This window comes from Alosa alosa, chromosome 7, assembly GCF_017589495.1.
Source record: "Alosa alosa isolate M-15738 ecotype Scorff River chromosome 7, AALO_Geno_1.1, whole genome shotgun sequence".
Taxonomy (NCBI): domain Eukaryota; kingdom Metazoa; phylum Chordata; class Actinopteri; order Clupeiformes; family Clupeidae; genus Alosa; species Alosa alosa.
Genome location: NC_063195.1, coordinates 28,780,240 through 28,790,599, shown reverse-complemented (window position 1 = coordinate 28,790,599; position 10,360 = coordinate 28,780,240). Strand labels below are relative to the sequence as shown.

At 41.3% G+C, this 10,360-nt stretch overlaps 1 long non-coding RNA gene across 2 annotated transcripts; it reads right to left on the bottom strand.

Annotated features, from left to right (window-relative positions):
- Positions 1–6,311: 6,311 nt before the first annotated feature.
- On the bottom strand, positions 6,312–7,846 carry LOC125297766. 2 transcript variants are annotated; one of them, XR_007194104.1, is made up of 4 exons: positions 7,748–7,846; positions 7,083–7,136; positions 6,910–6,993; positions 6,312–6,752 (listed from the first exon to the last, which is right to left on the bottom strand). It is a non-coding gene; the product is annotated as an uncharacterized LOC125297766 (long non-coding RNA). The 2 variants fall into 2 exon arrangements; XR_007194103.1 differs by lacking the exon at positions 7,748–7,846 and adding an exon at positions 7,596–7,691 and having other exon boundaries at positions 6,313–6,752.
- Between the last annotated feature and the right edge of the window lie 2,514 nt (positions 7,847–10,360).

Genomic DNA, 10,360 nt, shown 5'->3' with positions numbered 1-10,360 from the left:
TCTGTACTCGCATTCAATAGCCAGAAAAGTTGTGAGTTCAGAGTTGCTCTAGGGAGATTGACCCTGGTAGTGATTGACATATGTAAGTCGCATTGGATAAAAGTGAATCAGTAAGAAACCGAATGGAAAAAAAAACAGAAATGTTTTTGAGTTAGGGAAAAATTGTACTGGTCAGTTACCATTCATGGTGACAAGAATAATGGCCTGGCCTGCCCGTTGCTGTCTAGCCAGAGGTCCACACTTACAGCCTCTCTCCACCGGCAGCACACAGGCTATGAAATCATACATTCAAAATTTCATAAAACATTTACATGTTCTATAACATCTTCATGTATGATAGAGAACCAAAACAGAGCTGACAACTTACACTTTTTAACCACTGCCAGGCTTCCTGTGCTGTCTTCTATCAGTATCTCTGATGGCGCAATATGCTTATAAAACCCATCCAACATGGATTCTCTATTGTGCAGGACATGGGACTCATGCACAGCCCTATCACACGCACAACAGAGATGCATGGCATGCATACAATCCCTGCATCGTATGCAGGCCTCCTTTAGCTGACAGCGCTGACACGGCATCTTTTTGATCTTTTTTGATGCCAAAACTCCCTCGGTGAGGTCTGTGTGTGCTTCTTTCCACCTCTGCTGGGAATGGTCTTGACGTTTCCTCCAGGTCATGCAATGACTGGACCTCTCCGGACCCACTAGACAATCAAAACTTGGCAAAGCTTGTAGCCATTCTCCTTAGATGGTGAGTAATAAGAGACACTACATAACTATCACCTGACATTACATTAATGTATTAATGTAACTTGCATGATGTATTACATTCGTAGCAGTTGTGTCCTATACTAAGTGATTGTTCATTGATATAACTGAATATTAAATATCAATTGACAAACCTGTATCCTCCTGTTGTGCCACTGAAAATGTAGATTCTGGAGGAATGGGACAGTAATGTTTTGCACATAGAACATACATACAGAAAGTGAAATGGAAATTAGAATGGAAAGCAGAAACATGGAGTAATAACTTGGAAAGAAGTGTCCATGTTAGCGTGGCAACTGTGGCGCTAAACTCACCCTGGGGCTCAGTCAGGGGTTTATTTCTAGATCCTGCCGGGGATAATAGAGACAATCTAGATCACAAGTGTGTTGACATGCTTTAAATGTAACACTTGCAATATCATGCACAGGCAAACACAAGCATACTTTTCCGGGGTTGTAGGCCTGGTGGATGAATCAAGCGTCCCCACTCATCCCTCTCCTCCCAAGTGATTTTACAATCAACCTGTGACACATGAAAATATGTATCTCTATGCAATCTATGTAGTTTACTTCCATTTACTCCTTAAAAAAAAGCCAACAGACTGATTGATCAAGTTACCTTGTTCGGTTTCGCCTTTTTTGGAATAAGGTGCTGTGTCGCTCTATAAAAAGCTGCCATGTCCTCAAGCAACTTGGCATATTCCTCCTCTCTGCTAGGACATGCCATTGAGAGATAGAGAGAGAGAGAGAGAGAAAGAAAGAAAGAAAGAAAGAGAGAGAGAGAGAGAGAGTACTGGCTCTTAAAAGAGCCGTTGGCTTCTAAATTGATGTGAAGTGTATGTGTGTGCTTGTGTGTGTGTGTGTGTGTGTGTGTGTGTGAGTGTGTTTGTATGTGTGCGTAGGTAAAGGAAGCAGGAAATGTAAGACGTTGTATTTGTAAAATGAAATTAATTATCTGAAAGAAAGAAAGAAAGAAAATGTTGTGATGACTTAACAATACATTCTGGTTAACCAAGCTCCATTTCAGTGCTGTAATACAACTTTCATGTAATTCAAAGTATTGAAAATACTCACTCACACTTAATCACTTTGAGTGATCTGTAAACTGTAGTGGGATACATTTTAAAAGTAACCTTCCCAACACTGTCTATGAGATACAGTCTCAGCTGCATCCATGAAGCAACCAACTCATACAAGTAGCCCTACAGTTGCAAAGACATAAATAGTGGTGTAGTAACACCACTACATAAACCGCTGCATTAAAACAACAACAGCAAACACCAAAACAGCAACAACACAACCACAAAAAATCAACAGCATCAATGTAAACATAAACAACGAAACCACAACACAGCACTAGAACAACAAGTACAGCGCCATCGCCACAACCACCAAAACCACCACCAAAAACAACAACAACATCACCACCAAAAACAACAACAACATAACAACAACAGAGCAACAACAACAACACTATAACCATAATAACAACAACAACAGTATCCGCAACAACACTGTACTACTACAACATCGAAAACACAGCAACTAATGTCAACCTAACATCATCAACAACAAAACCGATACACTAAAACAACAACAACACAAACACCAAAACAACAACCATAATAACAACGAGTGTCAACTTAACATCATCAACAACAACACTCCTGTGGGGTATACTACGAATCTCGATTAGTGGGTTAGCGAGGTATGTTGCGCTCAAAGCCAGGGTATGCTGTGACACAAAAGTGGATCTGTTTTAGTGTCGCTATATCACCATGGTATCTTATGCTGTCAACCAAACCTGGTCGGGAGGAGGTTATGTGTTAAATTATAGCTCAAATCGTGTAATCTACCGCCCACTGACCAATCAATTGTCTTAAAAACAAAGTTATCTCCCATGTAGGATTCTGTCATAGATCTTACAGGTGGAGCTCCGCCTCTACTAACATTTTGGATCTCGAATGCCCTTTAATAGTGCTGTGCGTGCAAATATCCCACTATGGACGTGCTACCATACAACAACTGATGACAATTGATTTCTTTGACGTTATAGGTTAGACACAAAAAATGACCGCAGTGTAGATTAAGCTATTGCTCATGAATGCGGAAGTAATTGTTTTTAAATAGGTCTTCACGTCTCCACGTTTCACGATTGGCCATCGTCATCCCAACACCGAGAACGCATACAGATCTGAGCTGAAAGCCTAGTTTGACAAATATATCACATAACTGCTATCGTAGTATCACTTAACGTATACCCAAGAGTCAAGGCTTTGTGAAGCCTTGATATGTCTACATAGCCTAGATATGTCTAATGTGCTTCGTAGTATACCCCACCGCACTACTACAACATCAAAAACACAACAACTAAAACAACAAGGCTGCCCTAGAACACCAACACAAACACTAAAACAACAACACAACAACCACAACAACAGTGTCAGCCTAACATCATCAACAACATTACCACTGCCCTAGAACAACATCAACACAAACATTAAAACAACAACACAACAACCATAAGATAAATAACAGTGTCAACTTAACTTCATCAACAACAGCACTGCTGCACTACAACAACATCAAAAACTCATACAAGTAGTCCTACAGTTGCAAAGACATTTATAGTGGTGTAGCGACACCACTACATACACCGCTGCTCTAAAACAATAACAGAAAACACCAAATCAACAACAACACAACCACATCAAATCAACAGCATCAACGTAAACATAAACAACGAAACACAGCACTAGAACAACAAGCACAACACCACCGCCACAACAACCACCACAAAAAATATCACAACAACAACAACAAGACAATAACCATAATAACAACAACAGTAGTATCAGCCTTACACCATCAAAAACAACACTGATCCAGACTAGATCTCCCTGAAAGAAGGTGGGTGGGTTGCAAGCTTTTTTCAATTAATTTGCACAAGATCTACTGTAGGTTATGATTAGTAACAATATAGCAATATAGAATATTATATATTCATATATTCATATATGTATATATATAATAGATTGCAACTTCCAACAACACAACAACCATAATAACAACAACAGTGTCAACTTAACTTGATGAACAACAACACTGATGCACTACAACATCAAAAACACAACAACTAATGTCAACCTAACATCATCATCAACAACAACAACAACAACACAAACACAGAGCAACATCTAATAACAGACAGTTGGCTAAGCTAAGCTAACCGTACAGCACATTCCTTTCAATTAGCTTAAGTTACAAGGATCGTTTTTCAAAACGAAGCCAATCAAAATTCAAGTCAATAATCAATATCTACCATATCCCTTTCAATTACCTTAGAGGATTGATTTTTCAAAACGAAGCCAATCAAAATGCAAGTCAATAATCAATATCAAATATATTATATTTTTGAATGTACACTACTTACCGCGTTTTTCTTTGCTAACAAACTGACCAAACTGACAGGACGAGACCATGGACGAGCAAGTGCAATGCAATATGGGTAATAGCCGAGAGCTACTTGCCTGTCGCACGTTTTGAGGAACCTGGTTCTACGTGCAACCTGCACGTCTGACGGATGAGACCGGGCTGGCCGGGGAGGGACCTGTCTATGGGAGGGACTTACCACCGTGACACCATGTCACATGGCCTTAAAATATCGCGGGAGTCTTAGCCTGCAGACAGATCTTGCAGTTGCCTTCCACGAGCTGCCGCGAGCTGAAACACGCCCTCATGACGTCAGTTCAAAGACGTGATAGGGCCATTTGGGCAATATCATCCGGCTGCGGACACAAATAGGCGTTCCCGTGCTGGTGACCAAAACGCCCCCTTCTTCGTCACTATCAACAACATCCGGCTCCCTTTGCCTACTTCTTCCAAAGATTGTTAAGGCGGAGCAAGATACTTTGTCGTAGTTCATGTCTATGGGCGCGAAATGGGGATCGAATCCTGTCTGCATAAAGAGGCGTGTCGATGACGATTGATTTGACGAAGCGTACATTGCAACCGCCAACAGCAGCTGCATAAATAACCGGGCGCACACCTGATATAAGGTTGATTTTCTCCAGACTGGAATGCTCAAAATGCTAAAAATGTACCTGAAATGTTCAGAAGGGTTTGAGGATCATGAAAACGTGCCCGAAATTCACATTCCTAACTCTATAGAACCAAGACCTTAGCATATGTGGTGAAATTCTGAGCTATGCCCATAGACTTCAATGGAGCAGTCGCTGCCTCTGCTCTGCATAAAGGGGATTTTGACCCCCTCGGTATGCGATCCGGGTTCCCGGAAGTGGCTCCTGATGAAACATCTTGCTCCGCCTTAACAATCTTTGCTTCTTCGCCTCCTGAATGCGACGGTCGACATCTGGGTTATAGCATTCGCTAGATAGTTAACCTTTCTAAAGAAGTTGTTTTAGAATAACACTTAGAACACAAAGAGTAGTAGAACTAGGACAGGTAGCGTAGAACTAGCGTTAGCGACAATACAGAACGTTAGTCCTATTAGCCTACAGTACAAGTTTACATTTGATCTACGTGTAGGATCTGAGCACAAGCAGACGTCAGCTAGCATCGAGATGCTTATTTAGGTGTAATTTCCTGATTACAGTAGCCTAAACTACGATAATTTCAGGGAGGCTCCATGGTAGCCAAATCTAATGAGATTGTTGGGGCTGTGTAGTTATCTCTGGAGAGAGCATGGGACTTTGTACCGTTCTAATCCAGATACCATAGGCTACACTCCCCCCTACATTAAATGTTTTCAATAAAGATACAAATAAAAATAATTGTTCTCAAACTATTTACTTTTAATATATTCACAGTATGGTCAGTTGTACATGGTAAGAACAGTAGTGTTGTTTTTGTACTTTTGAACAGGCAAGAACAGTATTGAAAAAAACTCAGGCTATTTATTAAGAAACAGCAGTTCACTTAATGCTTTGAGCCAGAGAGCTGGCCGATAGCATCAGGGGTCAGTAAAGCATATTGAATGAATGTATTTCAGTGCATTGTGCCCAATTCACAAATTCACAGTTACTTGCAAAGATTCAAAAATAAAAACATAATTAGATAATAATAATAAAAATAATAAAAACACTCTTACACTAGGAGCAGGCTTTGCAAGTATTTTGAAAGATTTAGATAGATAGAGAGATAAATAGATAGATAGATACTTTATTGATTCAAGGTCTCAGTAGCATACAGACATCACACAAAACATGCACTAACAACAAAAAAAGTAATAAAAGTATATAGGCCTAATATAAAAAACACAACTAAGCAATAAGGACAGTAGAAGATAAAAGGTATACTAAAATACAAATTATACTGAATAACACTAAATCTAAAACAAGTCTAAAACAGTATCCATAGTGTGCTTAGGGGTGATTAAGCATGAGGCGCTTGCAATGACTGAGGCAGGGACTGAGCCTGTGATTCTCTGTGCATACTATAGTAAGGTAAGGTGCTCTGTGAGAATGAGTGTCATGGTGATGGTGCAAATTAGTAAGTCCAACAGTGCAAGAATAAAGTCTAGAGACCAGCATAAAATAAATATGGACATATAAGAGAGTAGACAAGGTAGTATAAAAAAGACTATAGAAAAACTATATCAGTGCAAGAATGGGTTGACGTAATAGGGTTACAGCCTTTATACGAGTATTGATTATAAAGCATTACGTAATAAGTAAAGGTATAAGTGTGGCCACAATCCGGCTGTGGGATGGAGGGAGGGGTTATGCATATGTGCTAATATAGCATGCAAACAGTGAAGCAGTAAGACAGTGGTAAAAAGTGGCTAGTGGACAGACAGTACAGCAAGATTTTGATACTCTGTTAAAAACACCTAGCATAGACATATCAAGACACAGTGTTTCTCCAATAAGTTGTTGTAACACTTCTGGGGGGGGAGATTGGCCTGTCACTTGATGTGCTTGATGGAGAGTGTGAGAATGGTCCGACAGCTTGTCCTGTAAGACTAGAGAGAGAGAGAGAGAGAGAGAGAGAGAGAGAAAGGGGAGGGAGATTAGATATCATATTCATTAGCACCAAATACAAATAAATGGCCAAGTTTGTTTTTGTTTAATTTGTAGCCATGTTAGAAAATGGCAAAGTACAGAGACAGTATGTAATACCTTTCACTGCTTGCTGTCTGGAAGGTGGTGCTGAACTGGGCCGATGGAGACGATGGGAGGGGTACGCCAGCTTGTCCTGCAGGGCTAGAGAGAAAGAGAGAGGTTTTTTTTAACCATCTTCATGAGCAACAAATAAAACTAAATAGCAAAGGACTTAATATAGTAAGTGATACCTTTCACTGCTTGCTTGAGAGGGTGGGAGGGGTCCGCCAGCTTGTCCTACAGGGCTAGAGAGATTACAGAAAGATGAATAACAAACACTACTTACCCACAATTATACCTGCCACCAAAACGTAGCTTCACATCGACCAATGTAATAGTGTGCCATTGCCATGCTAGCTAGCACGTTAACTCTTACCAACAATGCTAACGAACACGAACATCCAAATGAACAATGTACTCTGGTCATTTCAGTCCATATAAGTATTATCTATGATTTCAGCTACACAGGAAAATACTTGGCAAAGTCTTCGCAGCAAAATCTAACATCTAACTACAAACAGTTTTAAGTTATACGTTGCTCTCTTCTGGCTAGCTGCTAAATATGAACAAGATAGCATGAGATTACCGAACCACACTTGTTGCTTTTACTATCAGATTCTGATACGACGAAACAACAGCTTAGTGATGTAGGGTAAATGGAAATACTTCCCCAATGTTGTCAAAACAAACAATAGTCAACTTACTGACATCTCTCATTGAATGACCGCAACCGGGGAAATTATCTTATTAATGGAAAATACCGAGAAACCTTCTCTGTGCACACCATAGACAGTGGTGCACACACGGAGACACACGGGATGAAATTGAGGAAAAGGAAGAAGAAATGACATCATACCCAGCGTCACTTGAAGCTCTTCGTGATTGGTCGATGCTGCAGTACCAGGAACGCCCAATGGGCGTTCTTGTTTAATGACGGACACGCCCATGCCGCAGACGGACCCTACTCCATTTGGGAGGAATGTCCTCATGACGATTATGACGGGAGGCTCATGCTGCTTCCTTATGTTGGAATATGCGAAAATAAACAGAAATCGAAGGGATACCTTCTTATACGTGATTTCTGCAACAATGGTAGGCTAGCCTACTGAAAACGTTTGGATATTCTGTTATTTTCTGCTGTTGGCTAAATAGATAGACACACATATAGGGGAAACACTTGATATTGAATTTATGTGCTACAATGCAGGCCTGTTAACTGTATGACAACAGTGGTTTATTTAAACTACATCATAATAATTTATTTCGTCAGTCATCATGCTCATTTTAATGAGTAGGAATGAAAGTTCTGCTGTGTTTATTGCAAACAAAATTCCGCGATATCTCCCGCGATGTCTCCCGCAAGTCACGTCAGGCAGACTGTAGCCTGCCTGTCCGGGATGAGCTGGCCTCTCTGTTGTAGCTCCTCCTGGCTAGCCTCTGAAGATCACGTTTACGTAGAAAGCCAGACCAAGTCAGACTCAGCCGAAGTCGAACAAGCCTACTGAGTACAGCTGTTACAAGAGGGTCTGGCATCCCTTTGTTATGATGCACTTCCTGTGACGCGGTCATTCGTCTCTAAATAGGCTTGTTTGACTTCGGCTGAGTCTGACTTGGTCTGGCTTACTTCGTAAACGTGATCTTCAGAGGCTACACAGCAGAAAATAACAGAATATCCAAACGTTTTCAGTAGGCTAGCCTACCATTGTTGCAGAAATCACGTATAAGAAGGTATCCCTTCGATTTCTGTTTATTTTCGCATATTCCAACATAAGGAAGCAGCATGAGCCTCCCGTCATAATCGTCATGAGGACATTCCTCCCAAATGGCCCTATCACGTCTTTGAACTGACGTCATGAGGGCGTGTTTCAGCTCGTGCAGCTCGTGGAAGGCAACTGCAAGATCTGTCTGCAGGCTAAGACTCCCGCGATATTTTAAGGTCATGTGACATGGTGTCACGGTGGTAAGTCCCTTCCCGGCTGACAGAAGTCGGACAGAATCTCTAACCAGCAAGCATTGCGTCCATCCCAGTATGCATTGTGTTCAACCCAGCATGCATCACATCAAGTCAGATCTGCACAGATCTGCCGCAAGTCGAACTCGCCTAATGACTTAACTCCCTCTCGTCCAGACGTAAAGATGTTCGCGGCGGAAGCCGCCAGATTAAAAGTCCTTATGAACACCTCCACCTGTGATGAAACATCATGGGGGGAAGAGGAACTTATGTTTAGTTTAACAATTAAGTTCTTTTCTGTTGAATATTATTTTTGATTATTTTGAGTTAAGAAATATTATTTACTTACTTAGTATTTATGTTGAACTGAACTTTGTCTTCGTCTGTGTCTTCAATGTGAATATTATTTATTGTCTGTATCCCTCTTGTGTTCTGTTGGTCTGATCAGCCAGCTTAAATGTTTCCCCCATGTCTCAGTATGTTAGGTCATTTCTTTGTGTTCAGTTATGCTTATGTTGCTCTTTATTTCTTGATTTTGAGTTCTGTTTAGTTGACCTCATTTTGGCCAAGAACTCTTTAGTTAACTTATTTTTGTGTTGAGCATTTTTCTATGATTTTGCATTGTTGCTCAATATTTTTGTAAAAATAAATATTATTTAAAACTTTATTCCTACGCCCTTGCCTAACTGCCTTGGTCTCCCTTACATGTGGTGGCAGTGGTGGGATCAGCCAGTAGAGAGCGCAGTTTTTCATTTTTTTTTCTATTTCTAATCTTTTTGATTTTTCTTCAAGAACTCTCCCCACGATGCATAGAGGAAGTCAAAGAACGGCAATGCAAGAACCAGGACGATCTGCTGATGGTGAGGCCCAGGCAGCGCTACGAGAGGTGGCAGAAGACGTGACCAATGGTGACGAGGAGGCAAGAACAAGAGAAGCTGAAGGACCTACTCTCTCAGACCTAGCCGGTATGTTGCAGACGTACATGGCGCAGCAGAAGGAACAAGACGCACAGAGAACAAGAGAAGTGGACAAGAATTGGCGAACCATCAAGGAGATGCAGGATCAGTTCAGCCTTCTGCAGCAGACTGTCCAGGAGCATGAGGCGCATCCGAACAGCGGGCCAACATCCTCTCAGCAGACCAAGAAGCCTGACAGCCGTCACCGGCAGCCAAGGAAAGCAATGCCTTCAGCTCACCGCCCAGATGTGTTCGCAGATGAGTGGGAGCACTCAGACGACGGGAATGAAGACGGCAACCATTGTTCACTGCCAGTTGAAGGCCGGCACAGGTCAGACCGATCCATTCGTTCTTTTCTACCAAAATTACAAAAACTAACTGATGAAGATGACATTGAACATTTTCTAGTGACATTTGAAAGGATCGCAAGAGCCTGTCGCTGGCCCAAGGCTGACTGGGCATTCCATGTCATTCCCTTGTTAACTGGTAAAGCCAGAGCAGCGTATGTGCATATGGATGTTTCTGATGCAGATGACTATGCAAAGGTTAAGGCAGCCATCTT